The following is a 15,921-nucleotide window of genomic DNA, read 5'->3' as shown; positions in this document are numbered from 1 at the left end:
AACACCGCTCTGCTCAGCTCTCTCGCTGTTTGGCAGGTTTGAGCAAATACATTGTTTTACTGCTTTTTAATGTGTGTGTGTGAGAGAGATAGCAGGAGAGAGAGCATTAGCTAGTGTGTGTGTGTGTGTTTGTATTTTAAGAAATTCTCCTTGTTTATGGGCCCCTATATGTCAGACACACATGTTGAGGTAATTACTGCCCATCTTCTATCAGAGCACATTTTCTCATCTTGGAATAATCCTGAAGTATGCAGAGAAAATAATGGGATATGACACAGGCGTTTCCTGTAGAAGTTGATTTGAGTTCCCTCTGTAATTACACTAAAACCAGTGCTTAGAGAGAATATCAGGAGGAGGAAGGAGACGATGAGAAAGGAGAGAGCAACAAGCAGCAGAGGACGAGGAATAGGAAGACTGGAGGAATAGAAGAACAGTCAGAGGAGATAGAGAAAGAGAGAGACTAAGAGAGAGAAAAAGACAGAGCGAGCGAGAGAGAGAGAAATACTGTAGATGTACACAGCTCTGATTACAGGGTTAGTTCCACTAGGAGGTAACAAGTATAAGCCTGGTCACCTGAGTCTCGTCCTGGTGCAGCCACTGTTTGGGGTCGTCCTCCGTGGCCAGGAAGGCTATCAGGTCTAGAGCTGTCAGACGAGTCTGTCGTCGCGACAACACAAAGATAAGAACAGGCTTGGCTGGAGAGTAACTGCGAATCGCTGGAGAGAAAGAAAGAGAGATAAATATATATATATATATATATATACTGTATATATAGAGAGAGAGATAGATAGAGATATAGAGAGATATATATATATACACTGCTCAAAAAAATAAAGGGAACACTTAAACAACACAATGTAACTTCAAGTCAATCACACTTCTGTGAAATCAAACCACTTAGGAAGCAACACTGATTGACAATAAATGTCACATGCTGTTGTGCAAATGGAATAGACAAAAGGTGGAAATTATAGGCAATTAGCAAGACACCCCCAATAAAGGAGTGGTTCTGCAGGTGGTGACCACAGACCACTTCTCAGTTCCTATGCTTCCTGGCTGATGTTTTGGTCACTTTTGAATGCTGGCGGTGCTTTCACTCTAGTGGTAGCATGAGACGGAGTCTAGAACCCACACAAGTGGCTCAGGTAGTGCAGCTCATCCAGGATGGCACATCAATGCGAGCTGTGGCAAGAAGGTTTGCTGTGTCTGTCAGTGTAGTGTCCAGAGCATGGAGGCGCTACCAGGAGACAGGCCAGTACATCAGGAGACGTGGAGGAGGCCGTAGGAGGGCAACAACCCAGCAGCAGGACCGCTACCTCCGCCTTTGTGCAAGGAGGAGCAGGTGGAGCACTGCCAGAGCCCTGCAAAATGACCTCCAGCAGGCCACAAATGTGCATGTGTCTGCTCAAACGGTCAGAAACAGACTCCATGAGGGTGGTATGAGGGCCCGACGTCCACAGGTGGGGGTTGTGCTTACAGCCCAACACCATGCAGGACGTTTGGCATTTGCCAGAGAACACTAGATTGGCAAATTCGCCACTGGCGCCCTGTGCTCTTCACAGATGAAAGCAGGTTCACACTGAGCACGTGGCAGACGTGACAGAGTCTGGAGACGCCGTGGAGAACGTTCTGCTGCCTGCAACATCCTCCAGCATGACCGATTTGGCGGTGGGTCAGTCATGGTGTGGGGTGGCATTTCTTTGGGGGCCGCACAGCCCTCCATGTGCTCGCCAGAGGTAGCCTGACTGCCATTAGGTACCGAGATGAGATCCTCAGACCCCTTGTGAGACCATATGCTGGTGCGGTTGGCCCTGGGTTCCTCCTAATGCAAGAGAATGCTAGACCTCATGTGGCTGGAGTGTGTCAGCAGTTCCTGCAAGAGGAAGGCATTGATGCTATGGACTGGCCCGCCCGTTCCCCAGACCTGAATCCAATTGAGCACATCTGGGACATCATGTCTCGCTCCATCCACCAACGCCACGTTGCACCACAGACTGTCCAGGAGTTGGCGGATGCTTTAGTCCAGGTCTGGGAGGAGATCCTTCAGGAGACCATCCGCCACCTCATCAGGAGCATGCCCAGGCATTGTAGGGAGGTCATACAGGCACGTGGAGTCCACACACACTACTGAGCCTCATTTTGACTTGTTTTAAGGACATTACATCAAAGTTGGATCAGCCTGTAGTGTGGTTTTCCACTTCAATTTTGAGTGTGACTCCAAATCCAGACCTCCATGGGTTGATAAATTTGATTTCCATTGATAATTTTTGTGTGATTTTGTTGTCAGCACATTCAACTATGTAAAGAAAAAAGTATTTAATAAGAATATTTCATTCATTCAGATCTAGGATGTGTTATTTTAGTGTTCCCTTTATTTTTTTGAGCAGTGTATATAGAGAGAGAGAGATAGCGAGAGAGATATATATAGAGAGATGTATATATATATATATATATATATATATAGAGAGAGATATATACAGTGGGGAGAACAAGTATTTGATACACTGCCGATTTTGCAGGTTTTCCTACTTACAAAGCATGTAGAGGTCTGTAATTTTTATCATAGGTACACTTCAACAAAAATCCAGAAAATCACATTGTATGATTTTTAAGTAATTAATTTGCATTTTATTGCATTACATAAGTATTTGATACATCAGAAAAGCAGAACTTAATATTTGGTACAGAAACCTTTGTTTGCAATTACAGAGATCATACGTTTCCTGTAGTTCTTGACAAGGTTTGCACACACTGCAACAGGGATTTTGGCTTTGTAAGTAGGAAAACCTGCAAAATCGGCAGTGTATCAAATACTTGTTCTCCCCACTGTATATATGAGGGAGAGAGAGATAGAGAAAGAGAGATATATATATATATAGAGAGAGAGATAGATATATATATAGAGAGAGATAGATATATATAGAGAGAGATAGATATATATATAGAGAGAGATAGATATATATATATAGAGAGATATATATATATAGAGAGATAGAAAGAGATGGAGAGGGGGGATGCACAGTGTAGTTGCATACTTAGTGTGTGTTTCTGTGCGTGGTATATTGTACCTTGGAACACAGGCTTGTTCATGCTGGCCATGCGGGGGCAGTAGTGCTGTCCTGGGAAGCCGTGGATGTGAACCTCCAATGGGACGGGACGCACAGAGGGCCGGAAGTTAAACAAACCCACCTGTAAGAGAGGGGTAGAGGCAAAGAGACAGAGAGAGTTAGACAGTGGATGAAAGAGAACCATATGGACATAGAACCATAGAAAGAGAATGAATGTCTTCTCTCAGTCAGTGAGAGAGAGAGAGAGAGAGAGAGAGAGAGAGAGAGAGAGAGAGAGAGAGAGAGAGAGAGAGAGAGAGAGAGAGAGAGAGAGAGAGAGAGAGAGAGAGAGAGAGAGAGAGAGAGAGAGAGAGAGAGAGCGAGAGCGAGAGAGCGAGAGAGCGAGAGAGCGAGAGAGCGAGAGAGAGAGAGAGAGAGAGAGAGAGAGAGAGAGAGAGAGAGAGAGAGAGAGAGAGAGAGAGAGAGAGAGAGAGACTGGATGGAAGAGAACCAGAACGAGAGAGAGAGACAGAGAGTGATTGATAGATAAAGTGAGTCCAGCTGGAAGCAAGGCCCATCTGGGTGTCTAAAGGTTTGTCATTGTCCTTGTCCGGGGGAGAGGGACAGGGAACTGAGCGCTTTTTGTCTGTTGTGCTCAGAGGCTCGCTGGATTGGGCAGCAGTGCATTGTGGCGTGTGGAGTGGCCAGGCAGGGCAGGCGCGTGTGTACACATATCTAAAGGCCTGGATAATGTATTGGGCATCTAAACCCAGCCAACATCCCCAGTCCCTCCCGTCCCCAGTCTAAACAGCCCGATTTATAACCAGACAATCTGTCTGCCAGGGACACTCTGCAACAGTAACACAACGCTTAGACAACCAATACCGTCACAGAGAAGACTGGAATGGTAGGATACAGTTGGAATTTGAGCGCAAGGTTTGAAAAGCATTACAAATTATGTTATGGTAACACTTTATAATAGCTTTCAGAAATAAGCCGCTGTAAATGCTTATAAATGCTTTATAAATGTTATATAAAATGTTTTTCAGCAGATATACAATTTATCTCAAAAAGAAAATACTAAGTGAATGTAAAGAGTGTCTGTCTACATGTGGTTTTCATGTGTGACTGGGGTCATGTTGGACATGCAGGCATACATGAGTTCCCATGTCTCTCTGCGGTGGACAGGGAGGTTATTAAATACATTTCTGATATGATTACTGCTATTATTATTATTATTATTAATAAAGGACTGTCAGGTCATCTGTCAGCATTGGTACCGTGATTTCTGTTGATTACCAGAGCAACTCCAGCATGGCTTCAGAGAAACAGGACTCCAAACCATTACCGTACTGTGGTCAAAACTATTACAGGGATTCCCTGCCAAAAACATCAGTATTATTCTAATAACTCTTATTATATACATTTATTAAATATGAAAAGGGGAGGCGGATACATGAACCCTAAAAAACACTGGCTAACACAAATGTGGTTACTGGTTAGCCTGAGAACAGCAATGTCAATTACAAAACCTCCAACTGATGACAGAGACATGAACACTATCTGAACACAGGACAGGAGGTCAAAAGGTGAAAGGATGAGCTGGTTTAAACTACAGGAGATGTCTTGTCTACGTGAAACTGAGACTAACTTGATGGTATGATCAGGGTAGAACACTGCTGTAATGCCTGATTCAGATAAGAAACTGATCCTAGGGCTGAGCCTAAGTGCAACTCCTACCAGGAGCGGCGTTTCACGATGCTTGTAGTGTCTAGTATGTGGTTGCTATGGAGAGCTCACCTGGCCAATCCCTAGCCAGTTGGCTAGGTCTCGTGCGTTGGCCAGGGCCGTGGACAGGCCCACCACGCGGACAGTCTTGTTGGTGTGGGAGGAGATGAAGTTGGTCCTGGACACTATGACCTCCAGCACAGGACCTCTGTCCTCCCCTGGGAAACAGACACAGTGGTATGGTCCAGTGTGAGACACAGTGGTACGATCCAGTGTGAGAAAGTTTGACAAAACATTTCACTATGGAGAGTAGTATTATTATTAACTCTTTAGAATTCTATAAGAATGTTGTTTGTATGATGGTTAAAGTTAAGGCTCTATAGAACGTTGTTAATATGAGGGTTTATGAGGGTTAAAGTTAAGGCTCTATAGAACGTTCTGTTAATATGAGGGTTTATGAGGGTTAAAGTTAAGGCTCTATAGAACGTTGTTAATATGAGGGTTTATGAGGGTTAAAGTTAAGGCTCTATAGAACGTTCTGTTAATATGAGGGTTTATGAGGGTTAAAGTTAAGGCTCTATAGAACGTTCTGTTAATATGAGGGTTTATGAGGGTTAAAGTTAAGGCTCTATAGAACGTTCTGTTAATATGAGGGTTTATGAGGGTTAAAGTTAAGGCTCTATAGAACGTTCTGTTAATATGAGGGTTTATGAGGGTTAAAGTTAAGGCTCTATAGAACGTTGTTAATATGAGGGTTTATGAGGGTTAAAGTTAAGGCTCGATAGAACGTTCTGTTAATATGAGGGTTTATGAGGGTTAAAGTTAAGGCTCTATAGAACGTTCTGTTTGTATGAGGGTTTATGAGGGTAAAAGTTTAGGCTCTATATAACGTTCTGTTTGCTGCGGTTCTGCCTTTAGCGACTCACGCCGTCCGATCAGGTCGGCCACGGCGATGGCCCGCATGTCTGGAGTCACATCACGAGGAGAGAGGGGAGGAGGGAGAGGGAGGGGAGAAAGAAAGAGACAATAGATGGATGGATGGATATACCACAGCTGATGGTCATTGAGAGATGTGAATGCAACAGAAATGCCATGTTTATAACCAAGTCTCACTCACTTCTTCCCCAGCTTTTCCTCTATCCTGATCTTCCAGTCCTCAATCCTCTCCCTGACCAGAGCTTTCAGAGGGGCACCACCTGAGAACACACACAGAGCAAGGATATAAACAGAGAGAAATGTATAGCGATATAGAAAGAGAAAAAGAGAGAGAGATAGAGTGAAGGGGGGGCAGACAGACCTTGGAGGTAGGGTATTGGATGAAGACTCGGAAGATGGCCAACTCGGCAGTGATGGTTTTACCGGAGCCCGTTGGCGCCCCCAGCAGGACGTTGGTGTCGGTGTGGTAGAGCGTGTGGAAGATCTGTGTCTGGATGGGATTGAAGTGGGTGAACTTGAACAGACTCTCGTACTCCGGGTTCCCCAGGGCGGTGATGGGCAACGGCTGCAGGTCCAGCAGCTCTGAGAATCCACAGGGCAACGTTGAGACAACGTATGGGTACATTTGTCAAGGAAAAAAGACAAAGAAAGGTGTATGTGTGAAGTATGAAGAGTTGTTTCATCTGTATACCTCTGAGGGTTGGTCTGTCTGTGTTTGTGAGTCTGTTGTACAGTACCAGTATGTGGGGGATGTCTCTCAGGCAGGATGAGGTGTTGGAAGTGGATGATGCAGACAGCCTCTGAGCCCAGCCAGCGGTCTGACACAGCTCTGATATAGTACACAGCTCTGACACAGCTCTGATATAGTAAAACACACACAAGGTAAGAAAGACTAGGCTCAACCATATCCACTGGTACAGGGTCAGAGTTATTCCATAACCATAATGGTTAAGGTTAGGATTAGGGGTCAGGTAATCTGATACTAGATCTGTAGTTAGGGGCAACTTCTGCCCCAAGGGAACACAGGAGTGGCTCTCAGACACATTCTGGAAGTTAATGGTACCTAGAAACCCACCTGTTTCTTCTGTAGGAGCAGGTACTCTGAATGGTAGATGTGATTGTTGATGGGGTCCTCCACCCACAGCCACCAGGGCTCACCCACTGAACCATGACACTAAGAGAGGAGAGAGGAGAGGCAGAGGAGAGAGGAGAGGCAGAGGAGAGAGGAGAGGCAGAGGAGAGAGGAGAGGCAGAGGAGAGAGGAGAGGCAGAGGAGAGAGGAGAGGCAGAGGAGAGAGGAGAGAGGCAGAGGAGAGAGGAGAGAGGCAGAGGAGAGAGGCAGAGGAGAGAGGCAGAGGAGAGAGGAGAGGCAGAGGAGAGAGGAGAGGAGAGAAGAGAGGAGAGGAAGGCAGAAGCATGAAGAATCAGTGGCATTAGAAGGTCAGAGCACTCCCAGGTTGTTTAACCAGATTGTAGCAATTCAAATCAAAGCAATGTAATTGTGTATTTGTTAGTAGTGTGTTGTGGTGCATGTGTATGTGTGTAAAACCTTCAGGAATGGGTTTTGGGGTGACTCCAAACAGAAACATCAGCCCTATCCTCTCCTCTCTCCCCAGTAGGAGGTGCACTGTACTGTGTATCTCTCTACATTTCTCTGCTCGGCACTGACCCCCTGTAGAACACTGTACGCTAATTACTTTACACTGCTGTGGAAACAACTGCTGGCTGGCTAACAGACCACAGGTCCAGGAGACTGGTTTATGACACATGGAGAGAGGAGACAGTCCAGTTTCCACAGACAAACACACTAGAACAACAGCTATAATGTCATCTCCTGGCCTGGTCCCTAGCCCTCTTCTGTAAATGTCTAAAGATATCAGGGACACTACTCTTGATTAGGGCTAGGAGTTATTCCCAACCATGTGACCTGAACCAGGAACAATTCTGGGTCCTACTCATGATAAATGCACAACATTAGGATGACCCCCAAAATAGAAAAACACTAAAGGGAGTGGGGAACCACAAATTAATATTAGAGAGAAGGAGATATCATGTGTCTCTACATGTGTCGTGGCTAGCTTACATATGCAGCAGGGATCACTGGCTAAGCTGGGGGTGTTCCATTACAACTCTCCCATGAGCAGAGCATGCATCGCTAATCACACAAACATTCATCTTCATACACAGCCTGGCTACAACGGGCCTCCTTTTCCACCCTGACTCCCTTACAAACTACAGGAGTCATCTGCCTCAATGATATTCTCCAATCTCCATAGAGATCCTGTAGCCTAACTCACATGTAGTATTAAAGCCGCAGGATAATAGGTGATAGGTGAATAGGTGATGCACCTAAACACTGATCTAGAATCAGCCATCTCCCCTTTAAAAAGACCTTAATTTTAACCATCAAAAGAAAAAAGAAAAAAAGTCTGTGATGAGAGGGAAACACAGTGATGGGAATCAGACGCTGCAGGGTTGCTTCAGCAGCTGGCTGCTCCACCTCGTTTATTTTCAGAAGCTACAGAGGTAGAACAGCAGCCAGATTCCCACTTTTCACTCATTACTCTACCACTGGCTGGAGGAGGAGAGGAGCAGGGCCACTGGGGGAGAGGATAGCTCCATACTGACAGACCACTGACACTTCACACTAACACATTTCTACTGTTAACAGCATTTAGACACACTTAAAGAGTGCTCTGATAATGCCTACTGTTTGTGTACTGTGTGTGTGTGTGTGTGTGTGTGTGAGGGAGCGAGAGAGACATCGAGGTCATCCTAGGTGAGGTCGACATGGTTACCTGGTCGTGCCACTGGAAGTCGGGGGTGATCTGGAGGCGGACCCTGAGCACGGTGCGTGTGATTGGTTGGATGGTGGCCTCCATCAGTATGGAAGGGATCTGGTGGATACACTGCTTCACCTTAAACCCGATGTTCACGTGGTGGAGCATGTGACCTGGGACACACAGAGAGAGAAGGGGAAGTGGTGTTACTACAGCACACACACACACACACACACACACACACACACACACACACACACACACACACACACACACACACACACACACACACACACACACACACACACACACACACACACACACACACACACACACACACACACACACACACACACACACACACACACACACACACACACAGCTCTACAGAACACAATATAATTCATGTCTAATGTGCTAGTACACCACACTTGGCCCAGTATTGTCTCACCTATCTCGTCCTTCTGCATATCTTTCAGTTTGTCCACAGTGAGTTTCTTCTCCTCCAGACGGGCCAGCACGTTGTGAGGCAGGATGGAGAACTGTCTCAGGGGGTGAGCGAAGCCCCACAGACGCTTGTCTATCACTTTACACAGGTTGAGCAGGCGGTAGGTCATGGCAGGCCAGCGCTTCCTCAGAGCAATCTCAAACAGAGCCCTGACGATACGAGCTGCGTTCTACACAGGGACGAAATACACACAGACAGTTACAATTTGAGTGGCATTCTATAGTAGAAAAACAAGGACAGACAGATAGTCACAAGTAGTGTATTACAGCAGGTGTAAAAAGACAGACAGGCTACTGCCAGACTTAGAGCAGTGTTCTACAATGGGTACAGCAGGACAGAGAGAGTCATGCAGAGACTGAAATAATCCAACAAGATGTAGGACGATTAATCATGTCTGATTGAGAGCCGCAGGACTGGTATGATCAGGCTCTGTTCTGAAACATGGGTCAGGCCTGGCTGTGCGATGATGGATTGCTTATGTCTGTCCTGACAGATGGGTCAGGTGGTTGGCGCTGCTCGCTGATAAACTGGTCAGATCTGACGTGGCTGGGCTCTGATTGATTTGGGCAGGTGTCTGGCCGTGCTGGGATTGATTTGTTGGGCCTGGCTCTGTTGTGATGGATAAGTCGAGGCGAGGCTGCTATCTGTGATAGATTGGTCAGATCTGCGTGGAGTGGAAGGATGGACAGAGACAGGCAGGCAGACAGACAGAGACAGGTATATAGACAGGCAGAGACACAGAAACACCAGCTGGGCCAGATGTTGGTCTGCTGCTGGTTAAAAGGCCACTAGGGCAACCACACTCCTACATCAAACCCTCTGGAGAGAAAACCCTACTCACACCCTTACTGAGCCTACACTCATACTCCAAATAACAACCAACAGCCAAAACACATCAGGCCTCACAGTCTGAGTCACAGCACCAGCATAGTTCCAACCAGGGAGATTATTGAGATTGACTAACTTCATGATTAAGCTGCCTTCCTTCTCCAGTTATTTTGTGTGCATGTGTCTTTAAGAGCATGCAGTAAACACAGGTGAACTGTGGTCTAAGTTCTCTCAGCGCTCATGTACAATAATCTACTCTCTCAGGAGAACTCCTGGTGTCCTGCGGTCAAGTGCACCGGCCTGCAGAACTGCTCTATCTATCATCCAGTTGCTAAAGCCATTGAGGAGTGTGTGGGTATGCATGAGAGACAGGGAGTTAGCCCCTGTCAGTGTGTGTGTGTGTGTGTGTGTGTGTGTGTGTGTGTGTGTGTGTGTGTGTGTGTGTGTGTGTGTGTGTGTGTGTGTGTGTGTGTGTGTGTGTGTGTGTGTGTGTGTGTGTGTGTGTGTGTGTGAGAGAGAGAGATGGTGAGTCTGCGTGTTTGTGAGTGTGCGCACATATATGTATGTATGCAACTTTATCTCTGTGCTTGTGTGTGTGTGTCTCTGTTGGTGTGTAGTGGCAGTATCATGCGGCAGCAGGACCTGTCAGTCCTCAGTCTGGATTAACCATCAGATCCCCTCTATTCCACTATGGCTGCCTGCCTCCCGGCCACAGCCATCCAAACCGGCTGAACATCTGAAATCGGGCGAAATAGGAGCAAAGAGGGAATTTGCTGTGAACAATTCCAAATATTCAGCCACATGGAATCAGTTACCGCGGAAACCATGGATAGATGGGTTCAGCAGAGGATGGGAAGAGGGGATGGGAAGAGGGGATGGGAAGAGGGGATGGGAAGAGGGGATGGGAAGAGGGGATGGGAAGAGGGGATGGGATGCGGGGAGAAAAAAACTCCAAATGCAAAAAAGATTCCAGGCTATCTGTCATTGTGAAATATGCACGAGCCAAACATATTACATTCCATCAGATATATCAAACCATTTGATTTTCATAAAGAGCATAATGCCGAAATGCCGGCATGGCAGATTAACTGTGACAGTTCATGAAAGCCTCATGATCCCTCTGAAACAATGGAGATTCTGGTACAAACAGGAAACCCGTTTATGGATGTGTACTATATGATTAGTTAAGACACCATTTCTAAACCCCTATCAGTACAACATGATACTGCATGTGCTGCTGGCTGAGGGAAGGGGAAGTCTTGGCAGGGGCTGCGGCCTAGCAGGGGACACAGGGGTAGAGCTGAACCCCTCAGAGGGGCTAGGCTAGCTCAGTTTGGAGGTGAAGCAGAGTATGTACACAAGTTGAAGTTTCTTCAGGTATGGTTCAGTTTGTATGAGTGTGTGTGTGTATGTGAGAAACAGATGGAGAGAGAGCATATGTGTGTGTAATGTGTGTGGTGCTGTGCCTGTAGCCTACCTGTGCTACGTAGGACAGGTCTGAGATGAGGGAGAAGCTGTCCACCTCTCCCCGGCCGATGTAGGTCTGCAGTAGGATGTTGATCTTGCCGTATCTGTTCTCCACTCCGCCTGCAGCAGGCAGCTCACAGTAGTTACAAACCATCTGCTCTAGTTCCTCCATCTCCTTATCACGCACCTGGAAAACACACACACACACACACACACACACACACACACACACACACACACACACACACACACACACACACACACACACACACACACACACACACACACACACACACACACACACACACACACACACACACACACACACACACACACACACACAGGATTCTTTCCACCTGGGTACGCAAACTATATCAAGACGTTGCTATACTGTTGAGCAGGTGTCCTGCAGCAGTCTATAATGTGTGATGAGTGACCTCTCAGTGTGACCTGTGACCTCTCACCTTGACCTGTTCAAACTCCTCGGCCTTGGAGACGATGCTGAGGATGTCAGCCTCTGTCTTCTGGGAGTTGAACAGCTCGTTGAACGTCTGCATGGAGAAGGAGGTGGACTAACACAAACATGACATAAGGAACAGCTGTTATCTAGTTGTATATTGCATGTTACTGTACAACCATTCATGATGTTTTTTTTTGTAGATAATACCATGCCATATTACACCTACACAGAAGGGTATATATACCTGGTTACAATAATATAATACATTGGAACATTAGGAACACCTTACTAATATTGAGTTGCATTCCCTTTTGCTCCCAGAAAAGTATCAATTTGTCGGGGCATGGACTCTACAAGATGTCGAAAGCTTTCCACAGGGATGCTGGCCCATGTTAATTGAAATACATTCCAGGTATTTCATTGAAGCTGGTTGAGAGAATGCCAAGAGTGTGCAAACCTGTCATCAAGGCAAAGAGTGGCTACTTTGAAGAACCTAAAATCTAAAATATATTTTGATTTGTTGAACACTTTTGTGGTTGCTACATGATTCCATATGTGTTATTTCATAGTTTTGATGTCTTCACTATTATTCTACAATGTAGAAAATAGTAAAAATAAAGAAAAACCATTGAATGAGTAGGTGTGTCCAAACTTTTGACTGGTACTGTATGTCATGGAAAGAGCAGGTGTTCTTAATGTTTTTTTTCACTCAGTGTACAATATAACATAGTACATATAACATAATATCATGTTATGGAACTCTGGTGTACCTCCATGGTGTTGTATTTGATGTAGAAGTGACTGGCGGTTCTGCCCAGGTCAGTGGAGGCGAAGTATCCTGTCCTCTCCTCGAAGCGGATCATCCTGGCCTTGTCCAGCTTCCTGGCTGCCATCACCACCAGTTCCTTACGATACAGCTCCAGACCTGGGTCCATCTAACACAGAGACAGAACAGTTTAACCCTACCATCACCACCAGTTCCTTACAGTACAGCTCCAGACCTGGTCCATCTAACACAGAGAGCTAGACAATAAGAGAAGAGAGTGCACAGTATGTGTGTACACGTGAGTGTGTACACGTGTGTGTGTATGCGTGTGTTTGTGTGCACATGCATGTGTGTGTGCCTTGTGGTTGATCCCGTAGGCCAGAGGGTTGGCTCTCATTCGGATGTACAGGTAGGTGTAACTCAGCCACCTCACTGCTTCCTCCACATTAGTCACAGTCCCTAGTGATACCTGCAGAGAGAGGGAGAAAGAGAGAGAGATCAATATCATCACATTCACCTTCAGTCATTTCAGCCCCCTTACAGCACCTGGTGGAGATTCCATACTCAGCATTGATTCCTTCTCAATAATACTTCATTGAATCTTTGAGGTGGGTGCCATCTAGTGGTGACTTACTGTACTGTGTTTATTTCGTGAAAAGGGTATTGGATGGAGATGAGAAGATTGATTGAAGGGGGCCAGAGTGGCATCTGCTGTCAAACACAGATCGCCGTGAAATATCTTTCCAATAAAGACAAATATTGTTTACTTTTGTTTTGGTCCACCAGCTTCAAACAGCTGCAAAAACAATATTTTTTGTTATTGAAAATACATTTCACAGCGATTTAGATGGTACAATGATTCCTGACACTATTCAGTGCTTGTTTTCTCACATAAACTGAAATTGAGTGAACAGTGTAGAATTTTAGCAACCAGGAAATGACAGAGCGATCTCCACTAGATAAAACAGCCACTAAGTCAGAACAGCTTTCTCATGTTGATAACAGATGCCCCTTCGGGCGGGAGAAATCAATCGGCCAATATCACAGCCAATCACAACACTGGCTGGTTAATAATAATGTGAAACACTAATGTTCCACTATAAGCCCCAGATATATTATGGACATTTATGAAATTACAATCCAAAAATAAAATTAAAAGTCAATTATTTTTAACATATTGGACCATGCATATAGCCTATGCATATTCCATATTATCAGGTATGCTATTAGCAATAAGCATTATCATCTGTAGCCCAACTGATGCAGCATAGTGGCTAGAAATAAATATGTTGAAGCATGGGATTGCCTATCTGCATTTACCCTATTGGGCTGATCATTCATAATGATGAATTTTACCTACCTGTTACCTGTTAGGGTAACTTGGGGTAAAACACTAACCGGGGTAACACACCACCTGCCTGTACTTCTCACAGAAACCCCTTTCCCTGATTGCCACTACTCTTGAACAACTAAGAGTTACAACTGCCTCATGGCCATTTTTTAAATCACTCCCCAAAATATATAGAGTTAGAGTGGCGTTTTAACCCAAGTTACCCTATAATTGCCCTGTGTTACATTGAGCCCACTCTCCCCTATGCACTCACAGTGAGAATGACTGCTGAGTTTAGCCATGCTGCTGCTGCTGCAGTTTATATTTAGGAGTTATAAAGAAATAAAGTAGGAGTTATAAAGAAATAAAGTAGGAGTGGAAACGTCTGTTTTTCCCACGATGACATTATGAATTGTTGTGCATTGACTGCTTGTCAGAATGCATGTTCCCCTCCCTATTGCTCTCGCAACTTCAATGTGCCTTGAGAGGAATATTTACCTTGGATAGAACGCACAACAACAAGGCGACTACGTAAATACAAAAACTATTTTACTATGGGGTTGTTTTCAGAGGAAAAGTACATTTGGACTGTTCTAGCATCTTCAATGTTTCATTTTTCTTTTGTGTAGCAGCAATGATTTTGGCGTGGTGCAGCGCCACAGCTAAATGACTGCAGTGGAAACACTGGTATGATTGTTAAAGGAGAGGTCCTGAAGATGTGTGATCGGTTGGTAAGAGCTATATTATTGACGGTGGCGTGTGTGTCCCTACCTCAGCGTTGAGGTTGTCAGCCATGGTCTCTAGGAACTGGCTCTCTATGGCGTTCTGCTGCGTGAGCAGGGTGAGGTAGTGGCTCAGCTTGTCATGTGCCGTGATGATGGTGCCCTCGCCATACTTGTCGAACTGGGGCCGCCCGACACGCCCGAAGATCTGCATCACGTCCAGGATGCCCAGGTCCACCAGGGTACCACGCTTAGCATCGTAGATTTGGGTGCCCTGTTGTTACCACGGGAACAAGAGAGGCCGGATATGAGTGGCTTTGGAGAGATAATACAGTCCTTATGGGCAAACGTCTGCATGTTTTAGTACAGACACCTACACGGACTTACCGTCTTCTAAGAGTGAACGGCACATGATACAGACTTACAAGTTCATACCTCAATCAGACGGAAAAACTCCCTCACACATACAAACTAACAAACTACCACAAGCACATGCACCCAATGAAAGTAAGCATTTTGTTGAACAGTGTATACCATGTGTATCCTGTTCATACGACTAACAGAACTTGAAAGACGCGCACAAAACAACCTTGATGATGACAGCGTGTGCAGGCAGGTTGACTCCCCAGGCCAGTGTGGCAGTACAGCACAGAACCTTGAGGTAACCCCTGGAGAACATGCTCTCCATCAGGCTCCGGTCAGCATGCAGCATCCCAGCGTGGTGGATCCCAAAACCATCTGGGAACATCTCCTTCATCTGCTTGTTCCTGGAACGCTGGATCTGGGGGAGAGAAGGAGAGGGAACAGTCAGAGGTGGGAGGGAAGGATTGAGAGAACACAATCAGGAGAGAAGGAAAGAGAGAACCAATCAGCACAGCCAGGGTATGTAGAAGAGAGGAGAAGGATGGAGAGGGAGTATTGCTTTAACAAGTACGTTGTCATGCCAATAAAGCATTTGACTACCCCCAAGGATCAGAGGTCAAATATACATTTTGAGTCGGCCACAGTTGGCACAACATGCCAACTGCTTTATGACTGTTTCCTTACTCAGACCTAACTCCCCACTGCAGCTGCTAGAGGGCACCATCAAAAAAGGTGTCCAGACCGCTACCCAATAGAGTTATTATCACACATCTGTAGAGTCGTTCAGACAGATCTATAAAACAGCTGTTGTATTGATCCTGCTGGGCCAGTATCAGTCAGTGTCCTTTAGTATCTGATAAAACCCTGCAACACTAAGTTGAGGTTTTATTTCAGTTTTAATAGCTGCTTCTCTGTTAGTTTAAGGACCAGTAATTTAACTGAAGGTAACTACATTTTTTAAACCTTGTTTCAAGTATACACATATG

At 45.6% G+C, this 15,921-nt stretch overlaps 1 pseudogene; it reads right to left on the bottom strand.

Annotated features, from left to right (window-relative positions):
- Positions 1 to 15,921, bottom strand: part of LOC139564274 (activating signal cointegrator 1 complex subunit 3-like) — a 121,701-nt pseudogene that overhangs the window by 38,326 nt on the left and 67,454 nt on the right.

Source organism: Salvelinus alpinus, chromosome 35 (genome assembly GCF_045679555.1).
Source record: "Salvelinus alpinus chromosome 35, SLU_Salpinus.1, whole genome shotgun sequence".
Classification (NCBI taxonomy): domain Eukaryota; kingdom Metazoa; phylum Chordata; class Actinopteri; order Salmoniformes; family Salmonidae; genus Salvelinus; species Salvelinus alpinus.
Note: the sequence above shows the minus strand (reverse complement) of the source record. Positions and strands in the feature narration are given on the sequence as shown.